At 35.2% G+C, this 16,109-nt stretch overlaps 1 pseudogene; it reads right to left on the bottom strand.

Moving 5' to 3' along the window:
* Positions 1-8,419: 8,419 nt before the first annotated feature.
* On the bottom strand, positions 8,420-14,650 carry LOC105292469 (annotated as a pseudogene).
* Between the last annotated feature and the right edge of the window lie 1,459 nt (positions 14,651-16,109).

Below are 16,109 nucleotides of genomic sequence, written 5' to 3'. Positions count from 1 at the left end.
GTACAGAATTCTCTTCCATACAATTCTATTACACATATGTGCAAAATATCCATAGCGATTAAATATTCATGACAACAGAGGAAAGTATAAGGTTTAAAATGTGCCTTCTATGAGAAGGTGTGATCCACATCTAAATCAGTGTTACTCTGTGGCCACTAAAAAACATGTCATTTACATTTTTTTTTTTTCTATTTACTGCTTCCAAAAGAAAACTACTTGCTTTATGCTCTATTTAAAGCGAAAGCCTGGTAACATGCCTTCGCATGCAGGGTAAGACCGAGTGAAAAACAAGTGAGAAACTGGCTGTAGGTAAACGTGAAGAGGTGACTGTGAGATGACTCCTTCAGAACTTGTGCAACACACGTCTCCGGCTTCATCAGCCTGTCATTACGAACTGAGAGTATGTTTCATTTTTGTGTCTAGGTAATTATGGATAAAGTCTCTGACTATAGATATTAGCACCTGTTTGTCTAGCACACAGTTTGGAGAGTTTCCAGGGTGCTGCCTCACAAGCTTTGCTGTAGTCAGTTCCCACCCTACAGGCTTCCCATCCTGTTGGCCTATAGGATTGTTACCTTTGCTGCTACTAATGTTGATCAGATAGCTACTCTGCCTCTAACTACCACCGGCATTGCTTGTCCAATTCTTGCCTGGACACTGTTCTTGTTATTCTCCATAAGATGATTGAGACCTTGCTAAGGCCTTGGCAAGGCTTGGGAGGCATAGGAGTTGCAAACCCAAAAGTCACCGGAGGTTTGGCTGCTGATGGAAATGTGTGAAGGTTGTATGGTATAAAGAAAGTGGCCATGGCATTGGCTTTAATGTCAAAAAATAACAGGCAATGTGAGTGATGGTGAGCTAGCTAGCATATGGCTCATTTAAAGGGAGAAGCTGCTTCCTCAGAGCCAACCGATTGTTGACTTGTGGGAACGAAGTCTTAGTTTTGCCAGATCTGATCTTGCAAGATAAGTCTGAAACTCATATTTTTAAGTGAAATCTTATTTTTCAACACTGGTACTTGATTTTTTTTTTTTTTTAAATGACGCTGCCATGGCCAAATGAAACATTTCTGTGGGCCTCAATGGTACTGTGGGCTACTGGTTTATAGTCATTGACTAATGGCTGTTACTACAAGCAGCTACTCTTAGAATCTATAACTCAACTATACTTTCAAGCCCCTGAATAGCAACCATCGGACTCCCATGTAGTATGTGCCAACACACACACACACACACACAAACACACACACACAAGCGAGAGTTCCATTCTTATCAGGAGAAAGAGCACATCCTACCACTAATGGGGCCTGGCTCCATCAATTACTCAAAACAGGCACAGTTTGCCCAATTCTGCCTCAAATAATACTTTATGTGGAAGGATTACATTATGGTCCAGCTATCGCTGTACCAAATATAATACAGTTTGCTATAGGTCTTGCCTTTAGAATGAGGCAAAGAAAAGTTGCAACTGCATATATAATATGTTTTTATCTCTTATCCTCCTGGGAGAAAATTCTTGAACAAAAGTTATCAACACAACTTTCAAGAACAAAATAGTAATTTTCCAGTAGAGTACAAACTGAATCCAAATTTAAGAGAAACTGTTTTTTAGCTCTGTGGAGGTAGTCTTGGTTAGTAAACCAAATTTACATTACACTTAAGCCCAATACCAGGAGTCTGTTTGGGAGCTACTTTCCTACATTCCAGAATCTCCTCAGGAATAAAGAAAAGCTTCTTGTGTACAAGTGTAAAAGGGCCACCCAATCTCCACACCAGAATGCAGAAAAAAGGCATGCCACCTTCCTGTGGAAGCTTCTCTTGTTTCAAAATTTAAAGTTCACTCTCCACTAGATAGTTCGGGAACCTTGACTGAAGGCAAAACAATTTTTTTTTTTTTTAAAAAAAGAAGGAGAACAATTCAGACACAGAAACAGAAATAGAGTCCCAAAGTCTACCATGGGAAATAAGAAACAACATTGTGCTGGGGGGAAGGTGAGAGGGCGCCTATAGTTTACGGATAACCCAGCAAGTAGATATCAATTGTGAGAAAGGTACGTCGGATGCATTGGGATGACATAACTAATGTCTATCGTTCTAATTTCATGCTCACCAGAAAATATTCTGATAATTTGATTTGCTCAATAGATTTGCCTACCAGAAGGAAATGTGCTGGTCAGGCCAAACCGAAAAATATGGCCCATTTAACTAGATTGCCAATATTTCTCATTGTAAATTAACAAACACGGTTTCTGGTTATATACTTTACTTACACAAATATATTATATAACTACATGGTATAAATACATTGGGAGTGCTTTATGTATTTTACACACTCAAATGTTTGATAATTTGATTTTAAAAAGAGATTCACAGATGGCAACATGGGTAAATTAAAATATCACCTTATGCATTCAATTCATGTTTAACTTTTCTTTATTCGTGGACTGGAAAAATAAATTCCTATTTTTATTTCTCAAATTTTTTTCAAGATTAAATGAATTCATATCTCTCTATCTGCAGAATTCGTACTGCTGTTAAGAGGGAGGAAGTGAAGAAAATTTACATTTATTGACAGCCTACTCTTGTTTAGCCCTTTACGTGTATTTATTATGTCTTATGATTTGCATAATAACTTTGGGGTAAGAAAGAAAGGCACTCTCATTTTATAAAAATAGGCTTTGGCATGTTTAGTAAACTTGCCCGGGGTCACACAACTAGTAAATGCAGGACTGCGATTTAAATTTAAAGAAGATAGTTGACTCCTTTATTTCTTCTGATTTATTACTGACACGGTGCAGCCTAAATTCTAAAAGAACATATAATCTTGTGTGTTACTAAAAGTTTCAATCTGTCCTAACCAAGATTTAAGTGGTACTTGAGTGAGCTGGGTTGGGAGAGGCCATGACTCCAGCCTGGCAGACATGTGGGATTGTAGAAGGATGAACCTTAGAGATATGGGAGTCAGGCCAGAAACAGGAGACTTCAAGTAAATTTAAAACCTAGATCATCCTTTGTAAGGTGGTGGGAAGCACAGGGGGATGAGTGGAAAACAGCATATTAGCCAAAGGAACAAACTGAGTGTGGTTTCCAAAGAAACTAATGAATACATTCATTCATTGTAGGCAATTGGCAGGAGGCCTAAGGATAGGGTCAGATATATATTACATCTGCAATATGGCTAAAACTTATTTAGATACTTAATATTAAACTAAACTTATACAGCACGAGAAATAAGACCATCAAATTTTCAGTTATTGTTTTCTCTGAAAATGTCTTTGTTTACTTAATAATTTGACTAGTATAAAATTTCAGTTTCAAAGTTTTCTTCACTCAATATTTTGCTCAGGTGTTTCGTTGCAAGCAGTATGCTGATAAAATCTGTTTTTATTATCCTGTAAGGAATCTGTTCTTTCTAGTAGCATCAGGATTTTCCTTCTTAACTTGATGTCCTAAGATTTCACCATCTTGTTTTTAATTTTGCATGGCATTCTCTGGCCCTCTAAGAGATTTTATGTCCTATGCAGTTCTGGAAAATTCTAGGTGATCACTTTCTGAAATAGTTCTACCACATTCTCTGTAAATCTATTGAAGGATGTTATGCCTGGTGGGTTAATCTGATGACTGGTCTTTTTGGTTCTGAATACTCTCTTAATGTCTCTTAATGTCACCAGTCACTTATGACACTGCCCTATTTCTTTGCAGTGTCCTAAGTGCCCCCATATTTATCTTTCCTGCCTGGAAGTAGAAGCTGCTATTTGTCTAGCAGGAAGAAGAGGGAGAGAGATATGCAAGCATTGACTTGCCTGGCTCTTTCCTTTGTGATACTCCGATTAATCTTCCTGTCAACTGCTTCTAGGTTTAGTTTCTTCTCCTAGATTTCATCATCTGTACAAGCACGGAGCATTTTGGTTGCTGATCTGACCCTCCTAGGTTAAACTTTCCTGAAAGAATCCTGGACTGTTACCTCTGTCTTGTCTGTATTTTTCATAGGTCAATTACTGTTTCTGTAGCTCTTTAAGTTCTTGTTTGCTTGATTTTTGTTTGTTTGTTTTTACCATGGCTAGTTTTATTTATTTTAAAAATATAGTTTACTTAATTTCTATGAATTTAGTGTAGGAGAGATTACCATTCTGAAAATGGAAGTCTGTCCATCACCCTTTTATTCACTAATATGTATGTTTTATACTTAATATTATGACTAAATAATTATCCATGGAATTATTTCAAAAATCAAACTTAAAAAAGTTAGATTATTTTCTTATATTCCATATTTATTCCTTACAAATTTACTTCAGTTCTCATTCTTCAGCTCTGTCCATTTTCTCTCAAAACATATACATATACACACATTCACATTATACACTTAGAATATGAAAATACATATGTTATAGGTAGATTTACTGTAGTTTGAAGACCTAATCCTTTATTAAATAATGATGGAAGCAAGGAAGGCAAACAGGGAAGTATAGTTGATAGTATTAAAAGAATTGACTTTTAATCTTTTTAGTCATTGTTACTACTGGAGTGATCAGAGTTCCGGGAACACACACACCTCTAGATCCTTCTCATTGCTGAAGAAATGAATTTCAACTCAGTGAATATGAGAAATATTTGTTTATTAAAAGCACATTATGAGGTAGAAGATAGCGCAAGCTTAAAACTGGCTAGCCACATGGAAATGAGGTTACGTATCCCTAAGGAGGGGGCACAGGTTACAGCCAAGGAAGATGGGGAGCTGTAACCCCAGGGGAGGGATAGGTCTGCATTATATTTGGGGGCTGTGATGAGGTGTTCCTAAGACATTCTTAGGTGATTGGCAGGTGAGGTCATCTTGATTGACATCTGGCTGCTCTATAACTTTGCCTAGTGTGCTGGTGCTTACCCAGAATTCAGTCTGTCATAATTAGAGTCATGAACTTCCAGGCTTAGTCATGAGCTTATAATGATTGTATAATGAGGCTGAAGTTAGGGACAGTACTTTCTGAGCATACGTTTGTAGCTGGTTAGGCCAGCAGCTTTTATGGTCTTTGTGCTCTAGGATTTGGGGTAATTTATAACCCTAAAAGGGAGGTATTTCTGGGAGGTCCTTCAGGAAGGTCTTCAAGGGAAGTTTCTATGGTTACAGAGCTGGGCCTCCTCTATTCCTTTGTTTCCCTGTCACTCATGTTAGACTAGCTACCTAACATCATGACTATGGAATAGAGATGGGTGAAGCATTTATTTATATTTAAAATTATTTATTTATAGCTTGATAATATTCTCTTTTAATTTTTTCTAATGCCGAAGTATTAAGCTTTTAGGGGAAGGAATCTTTTCCTTCAGGCTAAGTAACAGTCCTAACAGGCAAAATTTTTCTTGTTTCCAAGAATATTATTTTTAAGGTTATTAACACCTCTTTTAACTGTAGATATTTGGCATGGAGAATTTAGCTGTGCTCAACTCTGTTGATTTGCTCCTGCATTTGTGAAATTTTTTTTTCTAAATTCCCTTCAGTTCTTAAATACCAAAAGCAAATCAGAAATAGTCTCTGTATGTGTATGTCTTCTGACTTTTTGTTAACTGAATCAGTGTTTGATTGGAAGAGGTTTTTATTTAAAAAAAAAAAATAGTATCTATCCTCATAGCTATTAGTCTACATCTAAGTTACTACCTTGTTATAGCTCTTATCTTGTAACCTTTCAAAGTAATGAAAAATGAAAATTATTATCATTTAACTACTTTAAATCTTTATGTATATCATTCCTTAGACAAAATGTCAACTATTGGTAAGCAGAATGAGCTTTTCATAGGTATGATAGCATGAACTGACCAATAATATGGATTAATGGAGAACAAACACAGAGAGTTTCCAGAAGAAAAATTCTTAGGATATATATTTCCTGGCTTTGAATATTTTGATACATAGCCTAAGGAGAGGTCTCAACTCTCAGGCTCTTTATGAATAGCACCTCATTGTCATTATGGTTCAATGAACATTCATGGAAAGTCCTGTTTGTGGGACTTACCCCTTTTTCTTACACGCAAATGCAAGTCTAATCATGCTTCTCTTTTACTTAGACCTCTTACCCTGGTTCCCCCTGTGTCTCAGGAATGTTGCCCTGCTTCATCCTCAGGCTTTTCTCCATTACTTTAGCTAGTTTTCTCTTTTGTTCTCTATCCTCATAACTAATGGAGAGGTTCTACATTTTTGACGTGTTCAGATCTCCTACTTTTGTCCTCAGCATACTCCAAACCAATTTCTTCTTCACAGATCTTCTGTATTGAAAGTCACTACTAAGGTATCCTTTGCCTGATCCGGCAATCTCTTTTTGATTCTTCTTATGGACTCAGGTCTAAAGCCAGATAGCCTAATTCAGTTGCACTATTTATTAACTGAGACTCTGGTACATTACTTATTTTCCCTAGGCCTCAATTTCTTCATCTGTTAAATGGGGCTAACAGGTTTGTTGTCAGGGTCAAATGAACTAATGCATATAAAGAATTTAGAATAGTGCTCAGCACACAGTAAGGACTCAGTAAATGGTAACCATTATTGCTGTGGTTATAAACCTTTTCATTCATTTGAACTCCTACTACATGCTAGGCACTAGAGCGATAGAGAAAAAGGTCTAGTTCCTGTGTTAAAGAAAATTATAGTCCAGTCAGGAAAATATACAAGTAAAGAGAAAATAGCAATAATATTGGATGATAAATCCATACAATGAACTATTATGTAACCAAAATTGACATTGGGCCTAGATTTAATGATATGAGAAGATATCCATAAAACATTATTAAAAATAGATATAAACCTACTTTTATTACACATGCTATTATTTTTTTCCTGTAAGCAGTGCTAAGCACCTGAAATATTTTGAATACATAGTAAGTACTAGGATCATAGAAGTGAGTAAGACAGACATACACAAGGAGTTTACAAATTTGGTGATGAGGGAACCACTACTAAACACATAATTCTTAATGGAATGAATATTATGAAGTAGATGTAAGAAATTCTATAACAATTTTTCTGGAGCTAAAGTAGATTAGAAGATCCCTTCTCTGAAATATAATGTTTAAACTGAGATTTGAATGATAAACACAAATTACTTTCATGAAAAACTGGAGTAAAAGAGTTCACAGCAGAGAGAAGAAGATGAAAAAATTCTAAGATGTCAAAGCATGATATGTACAAAGAATGAAAATTTCAATGTGAGTTGGAGAGGAAGTGATAAGAAGAGTGACATATTGTAAGTATGGAAATGTAGGTAGGGACCAGATCTTCTTTGTCCTTAAAGATTACAGTAAGGATATGATTTTTTTTTTCTAAATCCAATAGGAAATTTTAAAAGAATATTAAAGAGAAGAAAGACTTGAATAATTTATAACTTTTTAAAAAACTAAACTGTTTGAATTGTGGAGAATAAGAAGGGGCAAAAATACACATAGGGAGGAGGATATATACCAAAATGTGTTGACTTGTGGGCACAGAACAAATATCTCAAAAAATGGCAGATTGGTTAACTTTATTCTCTTTAGATTTCTGTATTTTCTAAAATATTCACAATGGACCAATATAATTTTTTAAATAATAAAAGTCAATAAAACATATTAAAATTCTAATACAGTATTGTAGTTGTTATAGCTAAGGAAAGTAGAGATTAGAAAGAATACCTAATGTAGACTAAAGGAGGACAGCTACCTAGAGAAGGTGAAAGATGAGTTAAGTGCTGATGCATGGGTAGTTCAGCCAGACCAAGGAAGGGAGAATAGATCTTCTGAATCGAAGATAAAGCACTTACAAAGATATGTTGATTAAAGAGAAGATGATTCTAGGTGCAAAGTATGCCATGGCCAATGATGTGGCTAAATAGGTAGGCAGGAGAAGGATATTTAGATAGCATGCTAATAAATTTCAAATTTATTCTGAAAATGGTAAATACTAATTAAAGGATTTTTAGCAAGAAAGTGGCACAGTGAGATTGGCATTTCAGAATAATCATAATAGCAAGAGGTGGGATAATGCACTGGATGAGAACAAGACTAGATGTAGAAAGACCTCTTAGGAGTCTTACTCATTGAACCAACAATAATAGTACCAAATGCCTAGTATATAAAAAACTATTGATCCAGATATTGGAGGAACAGTGGTAAAGAAGAAAGAGGGTCACTGCTATCTTTCAAAAGTTTAAAATCTAGCACACCAACGAAAGAATACAGGTGAGAAATACAGCATTTACTACTTCATTAAAAAAATTATATGTTACTTGTATTAGAAGTAGAAAGTACAGGTGAATAAGAGGAATATGAACAAAATTAACCATCATTCCAACCCCCAGAAAATATTTGTATTTTATGGTATGTATTTCTAGATTTCTCTCTTTCTTTTTAGATTGTCCTAAATTGTTTAGTAGGTAAGAATTTTACAAACATTGCTTACATTAGCGATAATGGTGGAGCTGGAGAGTATTGCGCCTTCTCCAAGCTGCATGGTGAGAACCATCAATAGTGTGGTGAAACTTGCAGCCCTTTCCAAAACCACAGCACTTGCAGCTTGCAGATGTCAGCCTTTGCATTTCCATGTGCTTGTGGACTGGCTTGGTGATCCACTGGGTGTCAGGATTCCATTTGATAGATTTATGGAATGGATTGATGAGGATACCATCTCAAAGAATTTATACATGGAATCTTCACCAGCCCAGTAAGAATTCAGGACTCTCAGATCTCCTACAGTGGCATCTAGCTCACTCCTCAGCAACAGGCTGATGGCTGGAGTGAACTTTAGTTGGTTTAACACTGTGATGGACAGGCTTGCCGTAGGTCGCACCCTTAGAGACTGGGCATTTGTGGTCACCATAGAGCATGCAAATCCAATATGTGTCATAACCTTGCTGGCCTTGTTTCTCAGCCTGGGTGGTTCGTAGAGCAGCGTGTGGTGGGGGCCCTGTAGAGCACAGAGAGCTGGCGGTACTGCCAACAGCACATCCTGAGAAGAAAGAGCATTACATCGAACTGCTTCTTTTTCCATAGCTCTTGGATATACCTATAAACATCTGTTTTGGCTTATCTGATGGCTGCGGCCAGACAGAAAGGCTAGATTTTTTTCCATACATATATGTATGTATTGCTTATTTATATGGTTATACAAATAAATCATACTATATTTAATATATAATCTGTTTTCCACTTAACAATGTATAGCAATCTTCTCATGTTTATAAATCAACAGTTAATGTCATTTTTCATGAGGACATAATATTCTGTTGCATTTTAGGACATTTTGGGGAGCACTATTCAAACAATGTTGGAGTACATATTCTTGTAGGCAAATTTTTGAGAACCTTCTTATTTCATTAGATTAAATTCTTAGAAGTGAAATCAAAGGAAATGCACATTTTAAAGGCCTTTAATAAATAATCACTCCAAACCCTTCTATATACTTTTTTCCACTGGCTTCTGTAACATACTCTTAGGTCCTTTTTACCATTCGAGCAACTCATACCCAGTCTTCTTCACTAGTTCGATGTTTCACTTTGGAATCACTTGGGGATCTTTAAAAAATACTGACTCCTGGCTTCTATTCCCAGACACACAGATTTCATTGGTAGGCAGTGAGACCTGACCATCAGTGTTTTAAAAAGTGCCTTAGAAGAACAAAATTAGAGGTATCACGCTATCTGATATCAAACTATACTACAAATCTCTATTAATCAAAACAACATGGTACTGGCATAAAAACAGACACATAGATGAATGGAACAAAAAATAAAGCCCAGAAATAAATCCATGCCTATATGATCATTTAATCTATGACAAAGGAGGCAAGAATATACAACGAGGTAAAGACAGTCTATTCAATACACAGTGTTGGGAAAACTGGATAGATACATGCAACAAAATGAAACTGAACTATCTATTTCTTCTCAGGCCCTGATTGATAGAACAATGAAACTCATTGTTTAACCCAAGACTGGTATTTTAAAACTTCATGTTAAAGTCTGACTCAATTTACTTAAAGAAATTGCACAGAAAGCTTGAACTTGAAGAATATTGATCTCAGGACATCACCTGTGAAAGTCTAATAGACATGACTTTGTCTAATTTCCCACCAGGAGGAGGATGTTTTGGTGGCATGTGGATTATGCTTGGTGGGGATATTTTTGGAGCTGTAGGTATGTCTTTGGATATGCTCTAGGTAATTGAAGAGTAAATTGTAGTAACTATCCACTGTGATTCCATTTTATGCCAGTAATTTTTCTTTTAACTTTCTGTATGTAAAACAATCTGGATTAGGACTCTTGACAATTTAGCAGCATTGTTTTATTTGAACAAAGGGGTATTAAGGGACATAAACTGACCTGTCTGTGCATGAAATCCAAACTGATATGAGTATTTGAGATTTTGACAAAACATTCACCTTAAATAAAAGCAAAAACCAGGCAAGTGACACACATGCAGTCAAATTCAGTAGAACATTGATATTTGCAATATTTATGGTGTAACCATATTCTTTTTATCATGATATGGTATTTGATGTGAGCATTGAAATGACTATTCACATATGAACTATTGCTCCTTTTCACATTTTCTTCACCCATATTGGGAGTTTTGAATCACAGATAGGAATGCTATGTAAAAGAGATATTCTTGTATATTATCTTTTTATTATCCTAATATTAATCCCATAATACGATATCCTTTTTTGAGAAGATTGCAGCCAGTCAAAAACTAATTGACATATCAAGGTTAACATGACATTTCAAGCTTAAAACCCCCTAAAGACCTGCCTTTCCCTACTATAGCCAGCATTTTGGGGGGATTATTACTTTCTGATCCTTCTGAATAATATATACATATACTGGGAAAACAGTCATAACAAATCTCTTGCCATCAAGCTTACCTTTGCTCAGTGCGGAGGAATTTTGCATAGCATCCTACATGAGGTGGCAAAATTGTTCTAGTATCAGGTTATAGTAACCTTTTTCCTAATTAAAGGTAGAAAAGAAAACAATACCATGTAAAACTTTTCATGGATTCACAATAAAAAAACTGCTATCTTATTTGAACTTAGATAAAATGGTTTTGAACACATAGTCATTATCTTAATATAGTGGTCATTCAATAGAGAAGTAGTCCTGCCTTCAGAAAGGGTATACTGAAATTTGGACCATGTCCTTAATGGACACACTGCTAAAGAACTTTATGCATTTGACAGCACAAGAAGATTGCACAATATACTTTGGAGATGTTAGAAAGGTACAGGTGTACAATGGAGACATTCAAAATGATGCTGTGGAATTAAATTTATTGACATGAACTGATGTTCACGATATATCGTTATATAGACAAAAAGACTAAATTGTATGATAACAGGATAGTTTTGGCAGCAAGTAAAATTATAATTATAGTTTTAGATTTGTTAATCCAATTGATCTAGTCCAGAAATACAGCAGGCTTCAGGGTTGGTTGATTCAGTGACCCAACTATGTTATCAAAGAACTAGTTCGTTTCTCTGCTCTGTTACTCAAAATATCTGTTTCATCCTGCAGCTAGTTTCTAAAATAATTGTATAATAGATTCCAGGGGCAATTAAGTATAACTACTTGATTACTTACTTATATTTAGATAGAAAGAGAGAATGGCTATTACTTGCTGTAAAGATAAAAAAGGAACATTTTTAGAAGTCTCTAGCAACCATCTTCTCACTTATCAATGGTTAGAATTGAAAGGTGCAAAATAATAAGCTCAGTTTGCAAAGGGATGCAATTCCCTTTCCACAAGTCAGGATCACTCATTAAGTTAAGGTGAGTTTCCCATATCAGACTGTTGCTAGTCAATGGAGAGTAGGATGGGATACGTTTGGAGAATCAAACATCATTTTAATATCTATCTATCTATCTGTCTGTCTGTCTATCTATCTATCTATCTATCTATCTATCTATCTATCTATCTATCTATCTATCTATGTATCTATCTATCTATGTATCTATCTATGTATCTATCTATGTATCTATCTATCTATCTATCTATCTATCTATCTATCTATCTATCTATCTATCTATCATCTATCTACCTAATCTCTACCTATGAGTAGACTAGAAAATTAATCCTACAATATGATAGTATCTGGGCAATGGAATTACATTTCTTAGAGATTTTTAAAAATTACCAATCTATCTGTATCTACGAATAGTTAGAAAAGTAATACTATAAAAATATGGACTTTAGACAATGGAATTATTTTCATTTTACATTTTCTTCTTTTTGATTACCTGTATGTAATATTATTTTATAAATAAGCATGTATTGCTCTTGTCTTTTTAAACTTTAAGTTGGAAATTTTCAAATAAATTGCCAAATAAAGAGAATAGTATAATGAACCCTCGAGTCCACCTCACTTAGCTTCAACAGTTACCAACTTGTGACAAATCTTGTTTTACACATTGTGTCATACAAAGAAGAAAAGTTGATTTTAGTTTAAAAAATTTTTTTGAGCTAGTTATCTACTTAACATTTTCCCTAATCCATACAACCCACCTTTATGCGAATCAGATAAATTAAGTCAAAGATAGCCCAATATTTTTCTTGACAATTGTCCAAGATCCCTCTTGAATTATGTCAAATTATTTCTTTGAAAGTCTGGTTTTGTTCACCTTCTTTGTTCACCCTTTGAAAGTCTGGTTTTGTTCACCTTCTTTGTTCACCCTATTGATGCTTCTCAAAAATTTGTATTGCGGTATCCCCAACATCAGGGGGAAAAGCATATGACTCTAGAAATCTGGGCATACAGAATGAACTGGCTCACCAAAAGCAGAGTTATTTTGAAATCTCAATTTTATTTTTAAAATCTGTGAAAATTTGCATCTTATCCTATCTATCTTGTTTATAGAAATAGAATGTTTTTAAATTACTCACCATTGAATACATTTGACACTGTAAGAAGATGGTCCATGCTGATCTTATGGCTTCCTGTTTTCCAAGGCACCTTGACAAATTCACCTGTGAACACAAGGTCCCCAGTTTTAGTGCCTAAGCTTTTCTCCCCATTCAAGACCCGGCTTCTTTCCTTTGACTTTGTTTCCTTGACTTTGAAACTCCATTCTCTTTAAAGACTTCGGCTTCAATTCAGCCTCTTGCTTTCTCCACTGCAGAACTCCTCAACTAGTGTGCCTGACCTACCCTAGGAACTAGTCCTCAGTTGCTAGCCCAGTGACTCTTGTCCTGGCCAGGCCTGACCCAGTACCCTGCGAGAGGATCTTGGATCCCCAAACCACAAGTGTGAAGAGACTTGTACATTCAATAGATCTTTACTGAGTGCCAACTATGCAGCTGGCACTTAGGTAGGCCTTGGATATACTGTGGTTAAAAAGAAGGACACAATCCGTCTTTAAGGATTCAACATTGTCATGAGGAACAAAAACAAATGTACATACAATTTCAAAATGGGCTAATAAGCCCTATTTTAGGTGAAGTGCTATGTCCTAGGAAGCAAAGAGCAGGGTCCATTAAGTGGTTCAAGAATGTCTTCTAGGAAAGTAATGCAGTGTAATGACAGGAGAGATACGGAAGACCTGTCTTGGTGGTGATCTTCTATATTTGAATGAAAACTTATACTTATTCAACCTCATGCAGAATGGTTTCTTAGAAGTAAAGGAATTGTAAAAATGGTATTCTGCATGGAAACTTGTTTGCAGGATTGCTTATACATTGATATATCAAGAAGGGGCTAACACAAAGAATTTGATTGCTTATGGGTATGGGTTCAAAAAGAAGAACTGTATTCTTTTCAGATTGAACTTTCTTGGTGAACATCTTACAAGTGTATTGCGTATTTTATTCAAGTCTCAGTAGTTTTACTCAGGCTGCTGCTTCTTCCCCAAAAGAGCTTTCTTCGTTATTCTGGTGAAACCTTAATCACTTGTGGGTCCTTGCCCTTCTGTGAAGTCCCTGACAAGCAGAATCGATAGCTCCATTTTTATTTCCCTTAGCCCTTTGTTACCTTACCACACATGGAGCTTTTGTATCTGCCTCTCCTGCTCTGCCTTCTTGCATACAGAGATCAATTAATCATTCTACCTTCTAACTTAGCAACTCTGTACAGTACTTAAGTATAGTAGATATTAAAAATATATAGATTAAACTGATCCAAATATAATTTTATTTTTATATTCAACTGATTATTTTGATTATCATTAAAAGACTATACTACTTCAGTATTCAGAAACTCTACTTTTATTTTTTTCTTATTTCTCAATAAAAGTGGTGGTGATGTTGGCATTTGTTCTAAAGCATTCTTTCTTAGGTGAATATGATGTGAGACTTATTTCCCACTGAGTAATTCAGAAACAAACACACTCAATCACTGTGAACTACCCTACGGTGGAGATAGAGGGATAGGCTTCATCCACACACTGCTAGTCAAGGCTGAGTAATGGAGTTGAATGAGAAAACAAGTGAGGGAAGGCCTGTGCCTATCCTTTCCTTACCTTCCTATGAATGTATAATTTCAGCAAAACACTATTTTATGTCTGGACCTTTTCTTTCCAACCTTAGACCTACTTTCTCTTCCCTTTCATGTATACATCAGGCATAAAAATGCTATACACAGTGACTTTCAATACTGGATATTCTCTCTTAAATCTTTTCAGACCATGAAGAAATGGCATGTCCATTCTGACAACCTGATTAGGGGTTCCATTTTAAAAATTTATATCTCATACTTTTAGATATTCCACACCTAGAGCAGGTCTCATTATCACTTATATATTTATTATAACTTTATTCGGCCTGAAGAAATTAAATCACTAATGCATAGGAAACCATATTATTGTAGTAAACTAGGATTCAGGATGGTAATAGGAAGTTGTGGCTTCCAGTGGTCAAAACAGCCTTGTTTGTGATTTTAGCAAAAAAACAAAAGGGTTGTTTACTTAAGTCCAGTTTTAAGTAAGCAGAACATATTTTATAACATTTCAGTAATTCTATAAAGGTTTTGAGTGCTTCTGTTGTATTACTCATTGTACTAGATACTAGGAGGAATAAAAAATGAATAAGAACAAGTTACTTTATTAAAAGAGACTGCAATATCAGTTAGCTTTTCCTTTCACTGTAAACAAAATAATTCTATAACTTTCAGAGACATATATGCCAAACACAACTTGCTAAAACAATTGCTAAGTTCTGAAGTTCAAGTTTAATTAATTTCATACCACCTGACCACATTTAATTTGGGCTTGTTATATTAGAAAAAATATTTTATACAATCATCCATCAAATCATTAATTTTGTTAAATATCCCCTCCTCTCTCTCTTTATTTTAGAGTAAATATACATTACATAAAACCATGGGTAAATAAATTTTTTAAAAAACCACCTGGACTTTTTATCTTTAACTGGATGTTGAATAGTGAATGCCTCCCCTCAGGCAATTTAAATAATTTACATATATTCTCCTGATTAGTCTTATAGAGTCAAAATAGATGTGTGTGTGTTTTTTAAGTCTTATGTTTAATTACTTATCAAAAATACTTTAAGACTGGAAAATATAGAAGTTAAAAATATACTATTAAAGTATGGTTGCTAACAACTCAGCCTATAAACTAGAACTAGACTGATCGGGCTCAAATTTCTGCTTAGACATTTATCAGTGTGTCATCTAGGTTAAGTGCTGGGAAAATTAAGGGGAAGAGAATTCTAAGAAGTAGGAACAGCAAGTAAAAAGGCCATGAGGCAGACCTGAATTCAGGGATCTAAGAGCAAACAGAAGGCCCACGTGATGGAGTGGAGTGACATCTAGTGTTTGGAGATGAGGTTGGACTAGTCAAATAATTTTAGATTAATAATAGATTCATTCAATGAATCAACAGAATAATGGAACATCATGATAAAAAAATACCACAAAAAGTATAAAATCTTATGGAAATTAAGGGCATAACTAGATACTCTTATAAACGAGATTTTAGGATGTTGATTAGGATTTTTTCTGTTGCTCATAATTGAAAAGAAGAGTAGGTTTCCTCTTTCCTATGAGAAACTCCAAAGAGATGTCAAAAATTGGGGACAGACACTGTCCTCTACTAAGGGTAGAAACACTGAGGTGAAATAACTTGCTCTCCTAACAGCAACCAGCTC

This window comes from Pteropus vampyrus, unplaced genomic scaffold (assembly GCF_000151845.1).
Source record: "Pteropus vampyrus isolate Shadow unplaced genomic scaffold, Pvam_2.0 Scaffold57, whole genome shotgun sequence".
Lineage (NCBI taxonomy): Eukaryota > Metazoa > Chordata > Mammalia > Chiroptera > Pteropodidae > Pteropus > Pteropus vampyrus.
The sequence above is the reverse complement of the archived record's forward strand: the minus strand, read 5'-3'. Positions and strand labels throughout refer to the sequence as shown.